Here is an 11,040-nt window from a genome sequence, read left to right on the forward strand (position 1 = left end):
AAAATTATATAATGTATGGCCAGCCTATCTACGTAACTATGAATCTCTGGACTTCCATCATTCAATCATGTGTATGCGAAAATACAGTTTTTAAAAATATTATTCTTACACATGGTTGGGTTTTTTTTTGCAAAGTGAATATTTACCACATTCACGAAGTTAAAGGAAAATTCCCTTGCAAAGTGACCAACTGTTTGCCTTCAGCAAGTCATCCCCCACTGCGCCCAGTTCTGGAGACATCACTTACAAAAAGATACAGATAAGACAGATCGAGTCCAGAGATGGGCAACAAAAATGGTGAAAGATCTGAAGGACCAAACATATCAGGAGAGACTTCAGGAACTTAATATGTCCTGCCTGGAGGAAATAATGGAAAGGTTGGACATGACTGACACCTTTAAATCCATGAAGGGGGTGAATAAGGTTCAGGAGGGCAGGAATTTCAATATGAAGGCAAGATCAAGAACAGGAGGACATGGACTGAAACTAAAGGAGGAAAGGTTCACATAAACCTTAGAAAGTATTATTGTACAGAAAAAGTACAGAACAGACTTCCAGCGGAGGTAGAGATCTATACAATTTGAAAAAAGGAAAACAAAAACTCAAAAAAAACAAAACAATAAATAGAAAGGTGCACACTTGCTAGGTTGCTTTGTCTTTCACTGTTTCTTTGTTTCTACCCTTTCAACTTGTAATAAGTAGGATCAGTGGGGTTTATTGACTAAAGCTGGTTCACTCAGAATCTCCTGCACTTCTGCATAGAAACCAATCAGCTTCCAGGTTTTATTTCTAAAGCTTAATTGAACAAGCTGAGGTTAGAAGGTGATTGGCTGCCATGCACAGATGCACCAACCAGCTGAACCAGCTTTAGTAGATCAACCCCACAGTCACTATAGCCTAATAATGGTCAATTTTATATAATTCAATTTAATATGTGGCCTTTGTTATTTTCCTTCATTTATATAATAGCACACAACACATTACACCAGGGTTCCTCAACCATGGATCCCCCAGAGGTTGCTAAGGGTTCCTTGTGCAATGAGCAATTTCTGCCTCTCAGATAAGTTCACTCTGACACCAATGATCTTTTTATCTGTAAGGGGGGGATTCTTCCCAATGACCACAAGCGTATAGAGCAGGAGTCTCCAAACTATGGCCCTCCAGGTGTTGAGGAACTGCGAGTCCCATGAGGCCTTGCAAGACCCTGACAGCCACTGGCAAGACTCCCAGAGGCATGATGGGACTTGTAGTACTTCAACAGCTGGAGAGCCATAGCTTGGAAAACATTCTTCCGACTGACCTAATGTATCATAATTTGTAGATATAGTAATTATTAGCAAGGGTTCCCTGAGACCACAGCATTATTTCAAGGGTTCCTCTGCATTGAAAAAGGTTCAGAAAGGCTGCATTACTGAAAAAAAAAATTAACTTTTCAGGAGCTGAGCTCCACTTGGAATCTATCCATTAATAATAGATTATCTGAAATGTGGCACCTAATGGTAACAATTGTGGCATGCCAGCAGCTCCAAAATTAATTTCCCCGTATTTATAAACTGACAAAAGTATTTTAATATACATTTTGCTTGAGACAGTATATTTATCATTGCTGGGTATATAATTCCCTAAATTTTTTCCCCTGCTCCGCGTTCTTTCTCTACTGTGTTCACCAATTGCAGATTGTTCTGGGAAATATTGAGCTGCAATACATGTCCTTAATTATAACATATAAGATAGTAAATTCAAGGTATGTCTATCATAGATATAAAATGGCCATTTTGTTACTGGGGTGTCAAATGTTTTAAAAACATTTCTGCTACAAGGAAGAGAAATAAAGTAGCTTCAAAACTGCTCCCCATTACCCCTAAACCAATAAGTAATATGGCTTATTTAACTCTCATTAATAATACATATGTAATGCCCATTAAGTAAGAATTATTAATATTAATCAATTATTATGTACATAGTTACATAGATAGTCTGATTGAAAAAAGACAAAAGTCCATCCAGTTCAACCATTAAAAAACAAACCAAAACAAAAACTATGTAGTCATAGATACCATTCAGTGTTAATTTGGTTATTAGTAATACACCTCCCATGTTTAAAAGTCTAAAATATTATAAAATAATAAATCAAACAAACAGAAAACAATTGCAAATTTGTGTAAAAAGCCCAATTCTAATTTAATGAATGTACTCCCTAAATTAAAGATCCTCCAAGAAAGTTACCTTTCCAAGTTTAATAAATAAAAGTAATTACCAAATGCAATGTGCTTGTAAATGTGAAATGGATAGTTAAAATGATTTAAAAAAAATAATATAAAAACAGTTTAATTCAGGGTTGAAATCTTTAACAGAGTTTGCTGGATAAAAAGTTTTAAAATAAAGTCAACTTTAAGATTAGGTATGTATGCCAAAAAAAGTCATTCTAAGCTTGGTAACTTTTAAAAATCTAAAGTTAAAACAAATATACAAATATATTTTAATTAGTAACCAATCTAAATTATTCAAGGGATATACAAAATCTGAAACACTATATCCACAAGTATGCACACCATATACAAGGTGAACTAGGTATATGCAAATAATATACATGCCAGCAGCAAAGGATATACACACCAGCAGCAAATAGTCTACACAACATATACATAACAATCATACCACACCACAGCCCTGAAATTTCTATAACCTCCACTGAATGGAGGGATGGGGACCCTCTACAGTAAGCCAGGTGTGCCCTATTCTCCTAAAGGGCACATTTACATCATAAAACCAGGGTGGGGGTCCCAGCCTTATGTATATCTGGCAGCCCCAAGACTTCCAACACACTTGACAAAACATTGAGTTATCCACATCATCCCTGGAATCGCCTCAACATGCCTGTCTCTGACCCCAACAACTTGGACAGAAACCTGCCCGACATCGAGAACTGCCCTGGAGAGGCCAGTGGAGACCCCAAAGCCCCCGAGTCAAATGACCAGCACAGCAAGAATAGCAAAAAGAAGAATTATCAAAGATACGCCAAACCACCATACTCCTACATGGCCATGATTGCCATGGTGATCCAGAGCGCCCCAGGGAGAAAGCTCAAGCTTTCCCAGGTAACTAACCCCCATTATGGGTCTTCTTGGGACTTTACTGCAACTAGGGGCAGGGGAAGGGGGTGACATTGAGACCAGCTCAGAATAAGGACCAGTCAGAGGGAAAGTCTTTATTTTCAGAAAAAAATAGTTTAAGGAGAAAATTAATCTCTGGTAGACTTACGAAGGCTGAAAAAAACATACCAATATGTAGTAAAAACAGAAGTAGGGTGAATTTTCTGTTTTTATTACTGATAGGCTTTAAAGGAAACATTTCTGGACAAAAAACATGGAGGCTTTCAACATCAAACCTCTTCAGAAAATTGCTAGTTTCCCACCAAAATCAATACAAGCATGTACAAAGAGTTCTGTCTTTACCATGACTGCAATTGCTATATGCCCAGATTAGAAAGTATTGTATGATAGATGGGCTCCTGGCATATTCAGAAGGTCTGCAGAGGTGTCCTCCTAAGTGTTTCAGTGCAGGTTTCCTGGTGAGGGTCAAAGTCACAAATGGAGCTAAGTATTACTTATATAATGTGATAGGTATTACGTATCTGGGTTTATGGTTATGCTCATTTGCTTATGACTATATTTTTTCCTTGCAGATCCTCCAAGAGCTCAGCAGCATCTTCCCTTTCTTTAAGGGGGATTATCAGGGCTGGAAGGACTCTGTTCGACACAACCTCTCCTCCAATGATTGCTTCAGAAAGGTAAGGACTTGGTGCTCCTGTGATGTGATGGTGGTGGTAGGCTCTTAAGGTTCTAATCCTGCAGAATAGTCCTTGTATTAAAATGTAAATGTGATAATATGAGAGTGTGCCCAGAGCCCTGTTGCCTCTAAACTTCACACAGTCCCCCCCCCCCCACCCCAAGACTCCCTGAGAGCTCTCCTGCCTCAAGAGTGTTGACTTGCCAACCTCCAACAGTGTCCCCCAAGCTCCTAAGGTGAACCCCAGGCTCTACAAAGCTCCCAGTCTCCTGGAGAGACCATCAACTCTCCCATCTACTCCCAACTCCCTCCAAAAGCCTCATCCCCTACAAGGGCATCAGGTCTGCTCTAATCCCCTCCAGAACCCCCAGTCCCCCACAGTGACATCCAGCCCCAGCCAAAGCTTTCCAGCATTTTAATACATATTTTGTATTCCGTAATTTAATTGTGTGACTATAGACTTTTTGTTTCTACTGTTTGGTCATAGAAAATTCTGGAAGAATTTATCAAGCCCTGGTCTCAGTACGGTTGCAAACCCTTGTTGTATGGTAGCTTGGAATATTTTCTGTATCCCGTACTTTGGATTTGTTCCATTTCTGTTGTTGGTCTGTCAGTTGTGTATTTATAACTAATTGTATATTTATGGTTTGATGTATATTGGTAATTGTCTATTTATAGAGCTGTTGAGGAATTTTCTTTTTTTGGCCGTATTTTTACAATTTATGAAGACCTCCAAGCAGGAACGGAACTTCATTTAAAATTGTTCTTTTCGTGTTCAAAAGTCTTTGTTTTTTTAAATTTCAAGGTTTTTTTTTACACTAATGTTTTTATACATCGCTGGAACTTTCTGCTTTAAATGTTTGTGAAACTGAGAACAGCAGCGTTGCGAAATACTGTCAAAAGGGAAAGCAACAATTTTTTCCTGCTCATTATAAATAATCCCGCAGACTCAACTAGAGTTATATTTTACCCAAACATAAACATCATTTTACTGATTATTTTTTTAAGTTCTCCTACTGTGGGCTGAGCGCCTCCAGCACTGCTGAGTGACACAATGGGAATCTGGTGTCACTGGGTGATGTTTGGGATTGTTTGGAGTCCCATGTGCTACAGACATTGTCCCAGGATGACACACCCAGTATGACCCAGTGAAGGGAGCTTCATTTGCAATGTCTTCAAATACAACTCAGATACCCAAAACAGAGCAACTATTGTATCTACTCCATGGGGGGGATTTACTAAAACTGGTGCACTCAGAATCTGGTGCAGCTGTGCATGGTAGTCAATCAGCTTCTTACCTCTGCTTGCTCAATTAGGCTTTGTCAGTAAAACCTGGAAGCTGATTGGTTTTTATGCAGAAGTGAACTTGATTCTGAACTCTCTAGCCTTAGTAAATAAACCCCGGTATGTGTAGATGTCCACTCTGCTTCATTACTCTACCTTGTGTTTTTACCCTCCCTCATCCTCCCATTACCCAACACTGATTCTACCTATTGCATCAGTATATTCTTCATATGGCCACCCCAGGGCCGGCATTGTCTCCTCCACCCCAGGGCATTGTCTCCTCCACCCCAGGGAAATGCCATCACCTCTACTGCAGGTTTGACCCCCTTCCTTTCAGCACAGGGTATTGTCTCTCCCCCCCCCCAGAGCTGGGCATTGCTCTATCTTCCGGTGCAGGGAATTGCCCCTCCCGCAGCAACCAATTTCTTACTTTTCTCCTGGAATTTGCAGATTGCCAGAAACATCACAGGAGGGGCAGAGACAACACTGCAATAGGTTGATTTTTGTATTTTGTATATTCGTGTATACTTAGATTTATATACAATTTGGATAAAAAAAAGAACTCCAGCTAAAATCTTAGCACACACCTGATAGGGGATCCTACTGTTTCCCACTCTTTAGAAAGCAAACATTTTTAATTTTCTACATATATTATCCATGTAAAATATAACCATTTATGATAATAGGGGCAGATCCGGGGAAATTATTTGTCTGTATTATAAATAGGCCGTAAGGATCGGTCACCCTGACTCGTAATAGATTTGTGTGAATTTGCTGTGCCGGCCTACGCCTCTAATGTCTTCTCACTCTTTGCAGGTCCTAAAAGATCCGCTAAAGCCGCAGGCTAAGGGCAACTTCTGGACGGTGGATGTGAGCCGAATTCCTGAGGATGCCATGAAGCTGCAGCATATGAGAGGCACCCGGCAAGAAGCCTACCCTCCTGACCTGGCTCCTTATATCCTGCATGGACAGCCCTACAGATCTGTAGACTTTTACCACCCCCATCTTTCAAACGAAACTACTGTGGTCAGATCAGATACAGAGGCTGGTCCCTCAGTACAAACCCAACCCCCAAATATAGATCCTGCTGCAACATTCCCAAACATCTTATGGAACCTTCCAACGTCTTATTCACAATATGTGCCCCCTAATGTTGTGGCCCCTCCCAGCATACACCCTCTCCTGCTTTACCCCAACTTCCCCTTTTCTTCTCAGTGCAACTACATACCTTCCCCATACTCAAGCTCCACCTATGCGGAGCGGAGGGATGTTTACAATCCCAGTCAGATGCCCCCAATGCCTCCCCCACCCACACCCTCTGAAGCCAGATTCTCCTCTTCAGATTTCCCTCCCATTAGAATGGCCTTTAACATCCCCGAGTATCCACAACATGGGGGCTACATGAATATACAAAATGTCTATGGCCAGCAATTTACTCAGGGTGGGGTGTACCCAGGGTACAGACCCAATGGTTTCTGATTGGCCAGTTGCTGAGACAAGGCTGGTCTTGGGCTAGTCACTTTTGCCTCCAGGACTATCTGCGCTTCAAGTCTTACCCAGTGATGTTGGCACCCAACGTGGCACATGGCCCAGCGGAGGTGGCAGTCCAAAGGCATTAGTCAACAATGTATATATCAGTCATTTTCTGTCTTGTCTGTCTTTTTTTACTTCAAATAAATTTGAATTTGTTTTTTAATCTCAAGTGATATCAATGTTTTTTTTAAATAACAAACATGTCATACTTACCTTCAGTGTGCAGTGGTTTTGCACAGAGCAGCTCAGGATCCTCTTCTTCTTGGGTCCCCCACCAGTTCTCCTGGCTGCTCCCCCTTGACCAGTGCCCCCAATAGTAAGCCTCTTTCTATGGGGGCACTGGTGCATGCTCACTCCTGAGCCCTGCTCTGTGCATTCATAAGACACATAGAGCCGTGGCTCGGTCCAGCTCCTCGCTCTCTCCACATTGGCTCACTGGCTGTGATTGATAGCAGTGGGAGCCAATGGCTCCAGCTGCTGTGTTTCAGCCAATGAGAAGAGAGACCTGGGACAGCCAAGGCACCCGTGCATATCGCCGGATCAAGAGGGGGCTCAGGTGAGTATTGGGGGGGGGCTGAGGGGGGAGCAGCACACAGAAGGCTTTTTACCTTCAAGCATAGAATGCATAACAGTACAAATCCTTCATCCTTTACAACCACTTTACCTTTATCATCAGTGTTGTAATTCTCTAGTTATATAATCTGTAAAAAGTACTTTGGAAGATAAGATCGGAACTTTATTGTCATTGCAACGGAAATCACAATGACATTCTATAAAAAAACTCCACACACATATGTGAACATATAACATTCTCAACATACACGCATGTGAACATTGCCCCCCCCCCATATAAAAGCCTAAAAGACACCCCGACCACAACATCAAGCCAAGTCACTTGGAGCGAGATAATATTACTCAGAATGACCATTTAGGGCCTTGATAGATCTTGGAAAGAAACCTTCCTCGAGTCGTTCTGTCCTCACCTTTTTCTTTTCTGAACCTCCTGCCAGATGGTTTCCAGGTTTAGTAGTTTATATTTACTAAAATAATTGCATTTCCATGTTGTGTGTACTGTGGGAGACCAGATATAGTGAATGCGGGGTCCGGGGAGAGCGGATATAGTGAATGCGGGGTCCGGGGAGACCAGATATAGTGAATGCAGGGTCCGGGGAGACCAGATATAGTGAATGCAGGGTCCGGGGAGACCAGATATAGTGAATGCAGGGTCCGGGGAGAGCGGGTATAGTGAATGCAGGGTCCGGGGAGAGCGGGTATAGTGAATGCAGGGTCCGGGGAGAGCGGGTATAGTGAATGCAAGGTCCGGGGAGAGCGGATATAGTGAATGCAGGGTCCGGGGAGAGCGGATATAGTGAATGCAGGGTCCGGGGAGAGCGGATATAGTGAATGCAGGGTCTGGGGAGAGCGGATATAGTGAATGCAGGGTCCGGGGAGAGCGGATATAGTGAATGCAGGGTCCGGGGAGAGCGGATATAGTGAATGCAGGGTCCGGGGAGAGCGAATATAGTGAATGCAGGGTCCGGGGAGAGCGAATATAGTGAATGCAGGGTCCGGGGAGACCAGATATAGTGAATGCAGGGTCCGGGGAGAGCGGATATAGTGAATGCAGGGTCCGGGGAGAGCGGATATAGTGAATGCAGGGTCCGGGGAGAGCGGGTATAGTGAATGCAGGGTCCGGGGAGAGCGGATATAGTGAATGCAGGGTCCGGGGAGAGCGGATATAGTGAATGCAGGGTCCGGGGAGAGCGGATATAGTGAATGCAGGGTCCGGGGAGAGCGGATATAGTGAATGCAGGGTCCGGGGAGAGCGGATATAGTGAATGCAGGGTCCGGGGAGAGCGGATATAGTGAATGCAGGGTCCGGGGAGAGCGGATATAGTGAATGCAGGGTCCGGGGAGAGCGGATATAGTGAATGCAGGGTCCGGGGAGAGCGGATATAGTGAATGCAGGGTCCGGGGAGAGCGGATATAGTGAATGCAGGGTCCGGGGAGAGCGGATATAGTGAATGCAGGGTCAGGGGAGAGCGGATATAGTGAATGCGGGGTCCGGGGAGAGCAGATATAGTGAATGCGGGGTCCGGGGAGAGCGGATATAGTGAATGCAGGGTCCGGGGAGAGCGGGTATAGTGAATGCAGGGTCCGGGGAGAGCGGATATAGTGAATGCAGGGTCCGGGGAGACCAGATATAGTGAATGCGGGGTCCGGGGAGAGCGGATATAGTGAATGCGGGGTCAGGGGAGAGCGGATACAGTGAATGCGGGGTCAGGGGAGAGCGGATATAGTGAATGCGGGGTCAGGGGAGAGCGGATATAGTGAATGCGGGGTCAGGGGAGAGCGGATATAGTGAGTGCAGGGTCCGGGGATACCAGATATAGTGAATGCAGGGTCCGGGGATACCAGATATAGTGAATGCAGGGTCCGGGGATACCAGATATAGTGAATGCGGGGTCCAGGGAGAGCGGATATAGTGGATGCAGGGTCCGGGGAAAGAGGATATAGTGAGTGCAGGGTCCGGGGAGACCGGATATAGAGAATGAAGGGTCCAGGGAGAGCGGATATAGTGGATGCAGGGTCCGGGGAAAGAGGATATAGTGAATGCAGGGTCCACGGTTTAGTCACACTTTAATACCTAAAAACTTAGGTATTAAATTGTTTGCCCCACACCACAAGGGTGTAAACTACCTGTGAGGCTGTTTTGATACATTTTAACACCAATCCCTCAAAGCACTTCATTATTACCGGGGGGAGCACAATTGGCCTATGGTCCTTCATACTATCTGTTTGCTACGTTTGGTATGGGAGTAATAATAGTAGATTTTAGGCAGGTTGGAACCACAGCCAATGATAATGATCAGTTAAATATATTAGTAAAGACCCCTGCAAGCTGGTTGGCTCAGGTCTTAACAGCCCTCCCTTGGACCCCATCTGGACCCACCGATTTACTGATATTGACAGATTTAAATGCCTGATGCACCTCATGTTCCTGTACCACAGGTGCGGCATCACCCATGTACGAGCTCAAGAAATTGTGTTTGCCGGGGTACTGCATCCTCGAAGTGTGAGAAAAAGCTGTTGAATTTCTCAGCTCGTTGGATATTAAAATGTGCACCCTGGAGAGTGTTCTCTCTGTGGTTTAGGATATCCTGTATCCCTTTCCAACCTTCCCATACATCATTCCCTCTGCAGTATTCTGCAATTTTATTTTTATAAACTAATTTGGCCTCTTTTATGCCCCTCTTTAGGTTTGCTCTAACAACACTATACTTCACCGTATCCCCATTCCTAAAGGCACCATCCCGTTCTGTCAAAAGACAACGCACTCTCTTGGTCATCCAGGGCTTCTGATTAGGAAAAACCTTGATATGCTTCCTAACCAGGGACGTATTTACCACAAGGCAAACAAGATTCTTGCCTAGGGTGGCATTTTTCAAGGGGGCAGCACCTCCCCCCAGCAGAAAGGATGAAAGAAGGGATGGACACGCGCACTGTGGGAACCAATTGGGATCCGAGAGATACTGCTTGATGGTGTATGTAGAGCCTGACTTTTGTTCCCGGGGATGTCTGAAGCTGTGAAGATGAGTGTTTCTCTATCACTGGGGGTAGTGGAAGGCTCTTCCGGGTGAGGGGCAGGGGTGCTGGTCAATGTCAGGCTCTCTCCGCGGGAGGGGGAAGGGGGGGGGGGTTGTGTTGTTCAGTGTCCCTGGGGGCAGACAATGGTTGTGTTGCCTAGGGCAGCATGAAACCTAAATACACGACTGCTCCTAACTGTAACAAAGTCTACACAAGTGCTGATGTAACTCAGTATTGTATCAGTGTACGTATTTAGGTCTAGTGATGGGCTGAACACCCCCCCCGTTTGGTTCGCGGTCAAACATCCAAACCTACAGAATGTTCGACCGCGAACAATTTACAGAACGGTATCTTACCACCTCTGAGTATGTGGAAGGATCCCGCTCAGTTACTAATATCCGGCATGAGTTATATTATGAAGTCACGCGGTATTATAGTAGTGAGACATTCATTCATGTCTCCGCTGTCAGTGGGGTTCCCCACTGAGAGCTGAATGTAAAAAGAATTATAATGTGAAAACTTACAGCGCAATATGCCTATCCAAATTCGTATAATAAATAACATAACCATAAAATATTGCAGCTAACATATACAGTGTTCCCACATACAAATACTAATATACAAAAAATGCAGCACAATATTACCAAATAAATAAATATTAAATATGCATAAATCTTGCTCTGTGACAATAATTAAATACCATATAAGTGCAAATTCTGTGCTCAAAACTAGAGATGAGCGAATCGAACTAGGCGAACCGGAATTCGAGTCGAATTTCAGGAAATATTCGATTCGTGTCGAAACCGAAATTTTGCCTACTTCGGGTGCGCGAATCGAACATTTCCC

The 11,040-nt window shown here is 43.9% G+C and overlaps 1 pseudogene; it reads left to right on the forward strand.

Annotated features, from left to right (window-relative positions):
- Nucleotides 1-3,614: 3,614 nt before the first annotated feature.
- Nucleotides 3,615-6,637, forward strand: LOC149450351 (forkhead activin signal transducer 3-like; annotated as a pseudogene).
- The last annotated feature ends 4,403 nt before the right edge of the window (nucleotides 6,638-11,040 follow it).

This window comes from Staurois parvus, unplaced genomic scaffold (assembly GCF_062004578.1).
Source record: "Staurois parvus isolate SC_StPar_1 unplaced genomic scaffold, SC_StPar_1.0 ptg000575l, whole genome shotgun sequence".
NCBI lineage: Eukaryota > Metazoa > Chordata > Amphibia > Anura > Ranidae > Staurois > Staurois parvus.